This window comes from Lactuca serriola, chromosome 1, assembly GCF_051521515.1.
Source record: "Lactuca serriola cultivar US96UC23 chromosome 1, Lser_US96UC23_V15, whole genome shotgun sequence".
In the NCBI taxonomy this organism is placed as follows: domain Eukaryota; kingdom Viridiplantae; phylum Streptophyta; class Magnoliopsida; order Asterales; family Asteraceae; genus Lactuca; species Lactuca serriola.
The window spans coordinates 202,591,581-202,600,911 of NC_136408.1; the positions used below are offsets into that span (position 1 = coordinate 202,591,581).

At 47.8% G+C, this 9,331-nt stretch overlaps 17 non-coding genes and 11 pseudogenes across 17 annotated transcripts; all 28 read right to left on the bottom strand.

Moving 5' to 3' along the window:
* Nucleotides 1–86: 86 nt before the first annotated feature.
* LOC145080506 (5S ribosomal RNA) lies at nucleotides 87–198 on the bottom strand (annotated as a pseudogene).
* A 170-nt stretch (nucleotides 199–368) lies between these two features.
* Nucleotides 369–486, bottom strand: LOC145080350 (5S ribosomal RNA; annotated as a pseudogene).
* A 232-nt stretch (nucleotides 487–718) lies between these two features.
* LOC145080920 (5S ribosomal RNA) lies at nucleotides 719–837 on the bottom strand. Its single transcript, XR_013695492.1, has one exon. It is a non-coding gene; the product is annotated as a 5S ribosomal RNA (ribosomal RNA).
* Nucleotides 838–1,037: 200 nt separating this feature from the next.
* Nucleotides 1,038–1,155, bottom strand: LOC145079686 (5S ribosomal RNA; annotated as a pseudogene).
* A 232-nt stretch (nucleotides 1,156–1,387) lies between these two features.
* Nucleotides 1,388–1,506, bottom strand: LOC145080932 (5S ribosomal RNA). The gene has a single exon (XR_013695503.1). It is a non-coding gene; the product is annotated as a 5S ribosomal RNA (ribosomal RNA).
* Nucleotides 1,507–1,737: 231 nt separating this feature from the next.
* On the bottom strand, nucleotides 1,738–1,856 carry LOC145084830 (5S ribosomal RNA). Its single transcript, XR_013699258.1, has one exon. It is a non-coding gene; the product is annotated as a 5S ribosomal RNA (ribosomal RNA).
* Nucleotides 1,857–2,056: 200 nt separating this feature from the next.
* LOC145080163 (5S ribosomal RNA) lies at nucleotides 2,057–2,174 on the bottom strand (annotated as a pseudogene).
* Nucleotides 2,175–2,406: 232 nt separating this feature from the next.
* On the bottom strand, nucleotides 2,407–2,525 carry LOC145080945 (5S ribosomal RNA). The gene has a single exon (XR_013695515.1). It is a non-coding gene; the product is annotated as a 5S ribosomal RNA (ribosomal RNA).
* A 231-nt stretch (nucleotides 2,526–2,756) lies between these two features.
* Nucleotides 2,757–2,875, bottom strand: LOC145080956 (5S ribosomal RNA). Its single transcript, XR_013695526.1, has one exon. It is a non-coding gene; the product is annotated as a 5S ribosomal RNA (ribosomal RNA).
* A 231-nt stretch (nucleotides 2,876–3,106) lies between these two features.
* LOC145080967 (5S ribosomal RNA) lies at nucleotides 3,107–3,225 on the bottom strand. Its single transcript, XR_013695537.1, has one exon. It is a non-coding gene; the product is annotated as a 5S ribosomal RNA (ribosomal RNA).
* Nucleotides 3,226–3,425: 200 nt separating this feature from the next.
* Nucleotides 3,426–3,543, bottom strand: LOC145080268 (5S ribosomal RNA; annotated as a pseudogene).
* A 231-nt stretch (nucleotides 3,544–3,774) lies between these two features.
* Nucleotides 3,775–3,893, bottom strand: LOC145084392 (5S ribosomal RNA). The gene has a single exon (XR_013698837.1). It is a non-coding gene; the product is annotated as a 5S ribosomal RNA (ribosomal RNA).
* Nucleotides 3,894–4,093: 200 nt separating this feature from the next.
* On the bottom strand, nucleotides 4,094–4,211 carry LOC145080193 (5S ribosomal RNA; annotated as a pseudogene).
* A 231-nt stretch (nucleotides 4,212–4,442) lies between these two features.
* Nucleotides 4,443–4,561, bottom strand: LOC145080978 (5S ribosomal RNA). The gene has a single exon (XR_013695548.1). It is a non-coding gene; the product is annotated as a 5S ribosomal RNA (ribosomal RNA).
* Nucleotides 4,562–4,791: 230 nt separating this feature from the next.
* Nucleotides 4,792–4,910, bottom strand: LOC145084685 (5S ribosomal RNA). Its single transcript, XR_013699118.1, has one exon. It is a non-coding gene; the product is annotated as a 5S ribosomal RNA (ribosomal RNA).
* Nucleotides 4,911–5,110: 200 nt separating this feature from the next.
* On the bottom strand, nucleotides 5,111–5,228 carry LOC145079687 (5S ribosomal RNA; annotated as a pseudogene).
* A 231-nt stretch (nucleotides 5,229–5,459) lies between these two features.
* Nucleotides 5,460–5,578, bottom strand: LOC145080990 (5S ribosomal RNA). Its single transcript, XR_013695559.1, has one exon. It is a non-coding gene; the product is annotated as a 5S ribosomal RNA (ribosomal RNA).
* A 231-nt stretch (nucleotides 5,579–5,809) lies between these two features.
* Nucleotides 5,810–5,928, bottom strand: LOC145081001 (5S ribosomal RNA). Its single transcript, XR_013695572.1, has one exon. It is a non-coding gene; the product is annotated as a 5S ribosomal RNA (ribosomal RNA).
* A 202-nt stretch (nucleotides 5,929–6,130) lies between these two features.
* On the bottom strand, nucleotides 6,131–6,246 carry LOC145080386 (5S ribosomal RNA; annotated as a pseudogene).
* Nucleotides 6,247–6,478: 232 nt separating this feature from the next.
* On the bottom strand, nucleotides 6,479–6,597 carry LOC145081013 (5S ribosomal RNA). The gene has a single exon (XR_013695584.1). It is a non-coding gene; the product is annotated as a 5S ribosomal RNA (ribosomal RNA).
* Nucleotides 6,598–6,828: 231 nt separating this feature from the next.
* Nucleotides 6,829–6,947, bottom strand: LOC145084721 (5S ribosomal RNA). Its single transcript, XR_013699153.1, has one exon. It is a non-coding gene; the product is annotated as a 5S ribosomal RNA (ribosomal RNA).
* A 230-nt stretch (nucleotides 6,948–7,177) lies between these two features.
* LOC145081024 (5S ribosomal RNA) lies at nucleotides 7,178–7,296 on the bottom strand. Its single transcript, XR_013695595.1, has one exon. It is a non-coding gene; the product is annotated as a 5S ribosomal RNA (ribosomal RNA).
* Nucleotides 7,297–7,496: 200 nt separating this feature from the next.
* Nucleotides 7,497–7,614, bottom strand: LOC145079689 (5S ribosomal RNA; annotated as a pseudogene).
* Nucleotides 7,615–7,845: 231 nt separating this feature from the next.
* Nucleotides 7,846–7,964, bottom strand: LOC145081036 (5S ribosomal RNA). The gene has a single exon (XR_013695606.1). It is a non-coding gene; the product is annotated as a 5S ribosomal RNA (ribosomal RNA).
* Nucleotides 7,965–8,194: 230 nt separating this feature from the next.
* Nucleotides 8,195–8,313, bottom strand: LOC145081047 (5S ribosomal RNA). The gene has a single exon (XR_013695617.1). It is a non-coding gene; the product is annotated as a 5S ribosomal RNA (ribosomal RNA).
* Nucleotides 8,314–8,544: 231 nt separating this feature from the next.
* On the bottom strand, nucleotides 8,545–8,663 carry LOC145085082 (5S ribosomal RNA). Its single transcript, XR_013699497.1, has one exon. It is a non-coding gene; the product is annotated as a 5S ribosomal RNA (ribosomal RNA).
* A 201-nt stretch (nucleotides 8,664–8,864) lies between these two features.
* Nucleotides 8,865–8,982, bottom strand: LOC145079690 (5S ribosomal RNA; annotated as a pseudogene).
* Nucleotides 8,983–9,217: 235 nt separating this feature from the next.
* LOC145080504 (5S ribosomal RNA) lies at nucleotides 9,218–9,329 on the bottom strand (annotated as a pseudogene).
* Nucleotides 9,330–9,331: the final 2 nt, after the last annotated feature.

A 9,331-nucleotide genomic window follows, 5' to 3' on the forward strand; every position in this document is an offset into this window, starting at 1 on the left:
TAGAAATAGCAAGAAAGAAAGGAAAAAAGCAAAAAAACCGCACGTAAAATCTAAAAAAACGCAAACGGACAACGAAAAAGGGGGGTGCAACACGAGGACTTCCCAAGGGGTCACCCATCCTAGTACTACTCTCGCCCAAGCACGCTTAACTGCGGAGTTCTGATGGGATCCGGTGCATTAGTCATTATTGTTTTTATGTGTTACAAGACGCAGAACCTCCTTTGTTTTGGTACGCGGGGCGTGGGACCCACGTGACCGATCGGCTCCGTTCCAAAAATACGAAAAGCATCAACCATGAACCGGAGGGCACCCGAGAATAGAAATAGCAAGAAAGAAAGGAAAAAAAGCAAAAAAACCGCACGTAAAATCTAAAAAAACGCAGGACTTCCCAGGGGGTCACCCATCCTAATACAACTCTCGCCCAAGCACGCTTAACTGCGGAGTTCTGATGGGATCCGATGCATTAGTGCTGGTATGATCGCACCCGAAATACTATCCATGTTTATTGTTTTTATGTGTTACAAGACGCAGAACCTCCTTTGTTTTGGTACGCGGGGCGTGGGACCCACGTGACCGATCGGCTCCGTTCCAAAAATACGAAAAGCATCAACCATGAACCGGAGGGCACCCGAGCATAGAAATAGCAAGAAAGAAAGGAAAAAAAGCAAAAAAACCGCACGTAAAATCTAAAAAAACGCAAACGGACAACGAAAAAGGGGGGGTGCAACACGAGGACTTCCCAGGGGGTCACCCATCCTAGTACTACTCTCGCCCAAGCACGCTTAACTGCGGAGTTCTGATGGGATCCGGTGCATTAGTGCTGGTATGATCGCACCCGAAATACTATCCATGTTTATTGTTTTTATGTGTTACAAGACGCAGAACCTCCTTTGTTTTGGTACGCGGGGCGTGGGACCCACGTGACCGATTGGCTCCGTTCCAAAAATACGAAAAGCATCAACCATGAACCGGAGGGCACCCGAGCATAGAAATAGCAAGAAAGAAAGGAAAAAAAGCAAAAAAACCGCACGTAAAATCTAAAAAAACGCAGGACTTCCCAGGGGGTCACCCATCCTAATACTACTCTCGCCCAAGCACGCTTAACTGCGGAGTTCTGATGGGATCCGGTGCATTAGTGCTGGTATGATCGCACCCGAAATACTATCCATGTTTATTGTTTTTATGTGTTACAAGACGCAGAACCTCCTTTGTTTTGGTACGCGGGGCGTGGGACCCACGTGACCGATCGGCTCCGTTCCAAAAATACGAAAAGCATCAACCATGAACCGGAGGGCACCCGAGCATAGAAATAGCAAGAAAGAAAGGAAAAAAAGCAAAAAAAACCGCACGTAAAATCTAAAAAAACGCAAACGGACAACGAAAAAGGGGGGTGCAACACGAGGACTTCCCAGGGGGTCACCCATCCTAGTACTACTCTCGCCCAAGCACGCTTAACTGCGGAGTTCTGATGGGATCCGGTGCATTAGTGCTGGTATGATCGCACCCGAAATACTATCCATGTTTATTGTTTTTATGTGTTACAAGACGCAGAACCTCCTTTGTTTTGGTACGCGGGGCGTGGGACCCACGTGACCGATCGGCTCCGTTCCAAAAATACGAAAAGCATCAACCATGAACCGGAGGGCACCCGAGCATAGAAATAGCAAGAAAGAAAGGAAAAAAAGCAAAAAAACCGCACGTAAAATCTAAAAAAACGCAAACGGACAACGAAAAAGGGGGGTGCAACACGAGGACTTCCCAGGGGGTCACCCATCCTAGTACTACTCTCGCCCAAGCACGCTTAACTGCGGTGTTCTGATGGGATCCGGTGCATTAGTGCTGGTATGATCGCACCCGAAATACTATCCATGTTTATTGTTTTTATGTGTTACAAGACGCAGAACCTCCTTTGTTTTGGTACGCGGGGCGTGGGACCCACGTGACCGATCGGCTCCGTTCCAAAAATACGAAAAGCATCAACCATGAACCGGAGGGCACCCGAGCATAGAAATAGCAAGAAAGAAAGGAAAAAAAGCAAAAAAACCGCACGTAAAATCTAAAAAAACGCAGGACTTCCCAGGGGGTCACCCATCCTAATACTACTCTCGCCCAAGCACGCTTAACTGCGGAGTTCTGATGGGATCTGGTGCATTAGTGCTGGTATGATCGCACCCGAAATACTATCCATGTTTATTGTTTTTATGTGTTACAAGACGCAGAACCTCCTTTGTTTTGGTACGCGGGGCGTGGGACCTACGTGACCGATCGGCTCCGTTCCAAAAATACGAAAAGCATCAACCATGAACCGGAGGGCACCCGAGCATAGAAATAGCAAGAAAGAAAGGAAAAAAAGCAAAAAAAACCGCACGTAAAATCTAAAAAAACGCAAACGGACAACGAAAAAGGGGGGTGCAACACGAGGACTTCCCAGGGGGTCACCCATCCTAGTACTACTCTCGCCCAAGCACGCTTAACTGCGGAGTTCTGATGGGATCCGGTGCATTAGTGCTGGTATGATCGCACCCGAAATACTATCCATGTTTATTGTTTTTATGTGTTACAAGACGCAGAACCTCCTTTGTTTTGGTACGCGGGGCGTGGGACCCACGTGACCGATCGGCTCCGTTCCAAAAATACGAAAAACATCAACCATGAACCGGAGGGCACCCGAGCATAGAAATAGCAAGAAAGAAAGGAAAAAAAGCAAAAAAACCGCACATAAAATCTAAAAAAACGCAAACGGACAACGAAAAAGGGGGGTGCAACACGAGGACTTCCCAGGGGGTCACCCATCCTAGTACTACTCTCGCCCAAGCACGCTTAACTGCGGAGTTCTGATGGGATCCGGTGCATTAGTGCTGGTATGATCGCACCCGAAATACTATCCATGTTTATTGTTTTTATGTGTTACAAGACGCAGAACCTCCTTTGTTTTGGTACGCGGGGCGTGGGACCCACGTGACCGATCGGCTCCGTTCCAAAAATACGAAAAGCATCAACCATGAACCGGAGGGCACCGGAGCATAGAAATAGCAAGAAAGAAAGGAAAAAAAGCAAAAAAACCGCACGTAAAATCTAAAAAAACGCAAACGGACAACGAAAAAGGGGGGTGCAACACGAGGACTTCCCAGGGGGTCACCCATCCTAGTACTACTCTCGCCCAAGCACGCTTAACTGCGGAGTTCTGATGGGATCCGGTGCATTAGTGCTGGTATGATCGCACCCGAAATACTATCCATGTTTATTGTTTTTATGTGTTACAAGACGCAGAACCTCCTTTGTTTTGGTACGCGGGGCGTGGGACCCACGTGACCGATCGGCTCCGTTCCAAAAATACGAAAAGCATCAACCATGAACCGGAGGGCACCCGAGCATAGAAATAGCAAGAAAGAAAGGAAAAAAAGCAAAAAAACCGCACGTAAAATCTAAAAAAACGCAGGACTTCCCAGGGGGTCACCCATCCTAATACTACTCTCGCCCAAGAACGCTTAACTGCGGAGTTCTGATGGGATCCGGTGCATTAGTGCTGGTATGATCGCACCCGAAATACTATCCATGTTTATTGTTTTTATGTGTTACAAGACGCAGAACCTCCTTTGTTTTGGTACGCGGGGCGTGGGACCCACGTGACCGATCGGCTCCGTTCCAAAAATACGAAAAGCATCAACCATGAACCGGAGGGCACCGGAGCATAGAAATAGCAAGAAAGAAAGGAAAAAAAGCAAAAAAACCGCACGTAAAATCTAAAAAAACGCAAACGGACAACGAAAAAGGGGGGTGCAACACGAGGACTTCCCAGGGGGTCACCCATCCTAGTACTACTCTCGCCCAAGCATGCTTAACTGCGGAGTTCTGATGGGATCCGGTGCATTAGTGCTGGTATGATCGCACCCGAAATACTATCCATGTTTATTGTTTTTATGTGTAACAAGACGCAGAACCTCCTTTGTTTTGGTACGCGGGGCGTGGGACCCACGTGACCGATCGGCTCCGTTCCAAAAATACGAAAAGCATCAACCATGAACCGGAGGGCACCCGAGCATAGAAATAGCAAGAAAGAAAGGAAAAAAAGCAAAAAAACCGCACGTAAAATCTAAAAAAACGCAGGACTTCCCAGGGGGTCACCCATCCTAATACTACTCTCGCCCAAGCACGCTTAACTGCGGAGTTCTGATGGGATCCGATGCATTAGTGCTGGTATGATCGCACCCAAAATACTATCCATGTTTATTGTTTTTATGTGTTACAAGACGCAGAACCTCCTTTGTTTTGGTACGCGGGGCGTGGGACCCACGTGACCGATCGGCTCCGTTCCAAAAATACGAAAAGCATCAACCATGAACCGGAGGGCACCCGAGCATAGAAATAGCAAGAAAGAAAGGAAAAAAAGCAAAAAAACCGCACGTAAAATCTAAAAAAACGCAAACGGACAACGAAAAAGGGGGGTGCAACACGAGGACTTCCCAGGGGGTCACCCATCCTAGTACTACTCTCGCCCAAGCACGCTTAACTGCGGAGTTCTGATGGGATCCGGTGCATTAGTGCTGGTATGATCGCACCCGAAATACTATCCATGTTTATTGTTTTTATGTGTTACAAGACGCAGAACCTCCTTTGTTTTGGTACGCGGGGCGTGGGACCCACGTGACCGATCGGCTCCGTTCCAAAAATACGAAAAGCATCAACCATGAACCGGAGGGCACCCGAGCATAGAAATAGCAAGAAAGAAAGGAAAAAAAGCAAAAAAACCGCACGTAAAATCTAAAAAACGCAAACGGACAACGAAAAAGGGGGGTGCAACACGAGGACTTCCCAGGGGGTCACCCATCCTAGTACTACTCTCGCCCAAGCACGCTTAACTGCGGAGTTTTGATGGGATCCGGTGCATTAGTGCTGGTATGATCGCACCCGAAATACTATCCATGTTTATTGTTTTTATGTGTTACAAGACGCAGAACCTCCTTTGTTTTGGTACGCGGGGCGTGGGACCCACGTGACCGATCGGCTCCGTTCCAAAAATACGAAAAGCATCAACCATGAACCGGAGGGCTCCCGAGCATAGAAATAGCAAGAAAGAAAGGAAAAAAAGCAAAAAAACCGCACGTAAAATCTAAAAAAACGCAGGACTTCCCAGGGGGTCACCCATCCTAATACTACTCTCGCCCAAGCACGCTTAACTGCGGAGTTCTGATGGGATCCGGTGCATTAGTGCTGGTATGATCGCACCCGAAATACTATCCATGTTTATTGTTTTTATGTGTTACAAGACGCAGAACCTCCTTTGTTTTGGTACGCGGGGCGTGGGACCCACGTGACCGATCGGCTCCGTTCCAAAAATACGAAAAGCATCAACCATGAACCGGAGGGCACCCGAGCATAGAAATAGCAAGAAAGAAAGGAAAAAAAGCAAAAAAACCGCACATAAAATCTAAAAAAACGCAAACGGACAACGAAAAAGGGGGGTGCAACACGAGGACTTCCCAGGGGGTCACCCATCCTAGTACTACTCTCGCCCAAGCACGCTTAACTGCGGAGTTCTGATGGGATCCGGTGCATTAGTGCTGGTATGATCGCACCCGAAATACTATCCATGTTTATTGTTTTTATGTGTTACAAGACGCAGAACCTCCTTTGTTTTGGTACGCGGGGCGTGGGACCCACGTGACCGATCGGCTCCGTTCCAAAAATACGAAAAGCATCAACCATGAACCGGAGGGCACCCGAGCATAGAAATAGCAAGAAAGAAAGGAAAAAAAGCAAAAAAACCGCACGTAAAATCTAAAAAAACGCAAACGGACAACGAAAAAGGGGGGTGCAACACGAGGACTTCCCAGGGGGTCACCCATCCTAGTACTACTCTCGCCCAAGCACGCTTAACTGCGGAGTTCTGATGGGATCCGGTGCATTAGTGCTGGTATGATCGCACCCGAAATACTATCCATGTTTATTGTTTTTATGTGTTACAAGACGCAGAACCTCCTTTGTTTTGGTACGCGGGGCGTGGGACCCACGTGACCGATCGGCTCCGTTCCAAAAATACGAAAAGCATCAACCATGAACCGGAGGGCACCCGAGCATAGAAATAGCAAGAAAGAAAGGAAAAAAAGCAAAAAAACCGCACGTAAAATCTAAAAAAACGCAGGACTTCCCAGGGGGTCACCCATCCTAATACTACTCTCGCCCAAGCACGCTTAACTGCGGAGTTCTGATGGGATCTGGTGCATTAGTGCTGGTATGATGGCACCCGAAATACTATCCATGTTTATTGTTTTTATGTGTTACAAGACGCAGAACCTCCTTTGTTTTGGTACGCGGGGCGTGGGACCCACGTGACCGATCGGCTCCGTTCCAAAAATACGAAAAGCATCAACCATGAACCGGAGGGCACCCGAGCATAGAAATAGCAAGAAAGAAAGGAAAAAAAGCAAAAAAAACCGCACGTAAAATCTAAAAAAACGCAAACGGACAACGAAAAAGGGGGGTGCAACACGAGGACTTCCCAGGGGGTCACCCATCCTAGTACTACTCTCGCCCAAGCACGCTTAACTGCGGAGTTCTGATGGGATCCGGTGCATTAGTGCTGGTATGATCGCACCCGAAATACTATCCATGTTTATTGTTTTTATGTGTTACAAGACGCAGAACCTCCTTTGTTTTGGTACGCGGGGCGTGGGACCCACGTGACCGATCGGCTCCGTTCCAAAAATACGAAAAGCATCAACCATGAACCGGAGGGCACCCGAGCATAGAAATAGCAAGAAAGAAAGGAAAAAAAGCAAAAAAACCGCACATAAAATCTAAAAAAACGCAAACGGACAACGAAAAAGGGGGGTGCAACACGAGGACTTCCCAGGGGGTCACCCATCCTAGTACTACTCTCGCCCAAGCACGCTTAACTGCGGAGTTCTGATGGGATTCGGTGCATTAGTGCTGGTATGATCGCACCCGAAATACTATCCATGTTTATTGTTTTTATGTGTTACAAGACGCAGAACCTCCTTTGTTTTGGTACGCGGGGCGTGGGACCCACGTGACCGATCGGCTCCGTTCCAAAAATACGAAAAGCATCAACCATGAACCGGAGGGCACCCGAGCATAGAAATAGCAAGAAAGAAAGGAAAAAAAGCAAAAAAACCGCACGTAAAATCTAAAAAACGCAAACGGACAACGAAAAAGGGGGGTGCAACACGAGGACTTCCCAGGGGGTCACCCATCCTAGTACTACTCTCGCCCAAGCACGCTTAACTGCGGAGTTCTGATGGGATCCGGTGCATTAGTGCTGGTATGATCGCACCCGAAATACTATCCATGTTTATTGTTTTTATGTGTTACAAGACGCAGAACCTCCTTTGTTTTGGTACGCGGGGCGTGGGACCCACGTGACCGATCGGCTCCGTTCCAAAAATACGAAAAGCATCAACCATGAACCGGAGGGCACCCGAGCATAGAAATAGCAAGAAAGAAAGGAAAAAAAGCAAAAAAACCGCACGTAAAATCTAAAAAAACGCAGGACTTCCCAGGGGGTCACCCATCCTAATACTACTCTCGCCCAAGCACGCTTAACTGCGGAGTTCTGATGGGATCCGGTGCATTAGTGCTGGTATGATCGCACCCGAAATACTATCCATGTTTATTGTTTTTATGTGTTACAAGACGCAGAACCTCCTTTGTTTTGGTACGCGGGGCGTGGGACCCACGTGACCGATCGGCTCCGTTCCAAAAATACGAAAAGCATCAACCATGAACCGGAGGGCACCCGAGCATAGAAATAGCAAGAAAGAAAGGAAAAAAAGCAAAAAAACCGCACGTAAAATCTAAAAAAACGCAAACGGACAACGAAAAAGGGGGGTGCAACACGAGGACTTCCCAGGGGGTCACCCATCCTAGTACTACTCTCGCCCAAGCACGCTTAACTGCGGAGTTCTGATGGGATCCGGTGCATTAGTGCTGGTATGATCGCACCCGAAATACTATCCATGTTTATTGTTTTTATGTGTTACAAGACGCAGAACCTCCTTTGTTTTGGTACGCGGGGCGTGGGACCCACGTGACCGATCGGCTCCGTTCCAAAAATACGAAAAGCATCAACCATGAACCGGAGGGCACCCGAGCATAGAAATAGCAAGAAAGAAAGGAAAAAAAGCAAAAAAACCGCACGTAAAATCTAAAAAACGCAAACGGACAACGAAAAAGGGGGGTGCAACACGAGGACTTCCCAGGGGGTCACCCATCCTAGTACTACTCTCGCCCAAGCACGCTTAACTGCGGAGTTCTGATGGGATCCGGTGCATTAGTGCTGGTATGATCGCACCCGAAATACTATCCATGTTTATTGTTTTTATGTGTTACAAGACGCAGAACCTCCTTTGTTTTGGTACGCGGGGCGTGGGACCCACGTGACCGATCGGCTCCGTTCCAAAAATACGAAAAGCATCAACCATGAACCGGAGGGCACCCGAGCATAGAAATAGCAAGAAAGAAAGGAAAAAAAGCAAAAAAACCGCACGTAAAATCTAAAAAAACGCAAACGGACAACGAAAAAGGGGGGTGCAACACGAGGACTTCCCAGGGGGTCACCCATCCTAGTACTACTCTCGCCCAAGCACGATTAACTGCGGAGTTCTGATGGGATCCGTTGCATTAGTGCTGGTATGATCGCACCCGAAATACTATCCATGTTTATTGTTTTTATGTGTTACAAGACGCAGAACCTCCTTTGTTTTGGTACGCGGGGCGTGGGACCCACGTGACCGATCGGCTCCGTTCCAAAAATACGAAAAGCATCAACCATGAACCGGAGGGCACCCGAGCATAGAAATAGCAAGAAAGAAAGGAAAAAAAGCAAAAAAAACAGCACGTAAAATCTAAAAAAACGCAGGACTTCCCAGGGGGTCACCCATCCTAATACTACTCTCGCCCAAGCACGCTTAACTGCGGAGTTCTGATGGGATCCGGTGCATTAGTGCTGGTATGATCGCACCCGAAATACTATCCATGTTTATTGTTTTTATGTGTTACAAGACGCAGAACCTCCTTTGTTTTGGTACGCGGGGCGTGGGACCCACGTGACCGATCGGCTCCGTTCCAAAAATACGAAAAGCATCAACCATGAACCGGAGGGCACCCGAGCATAGAAATAGCAAGAAAGAAAGGAAAAAAGCAAAAAAACCGCACGTAAAATCTAAAAAAACGCAAACGGACAACGAAAAAGGGGGGTGCAACACGAGGACTTCCCAGGGGGTCACCCATCCTAGTACTACTCTCGCCCAAGCACGCTTAACTGCGGAGTTCTGATGGGATCCGGTGCATTAGTCATTATTGTTTTTATGTG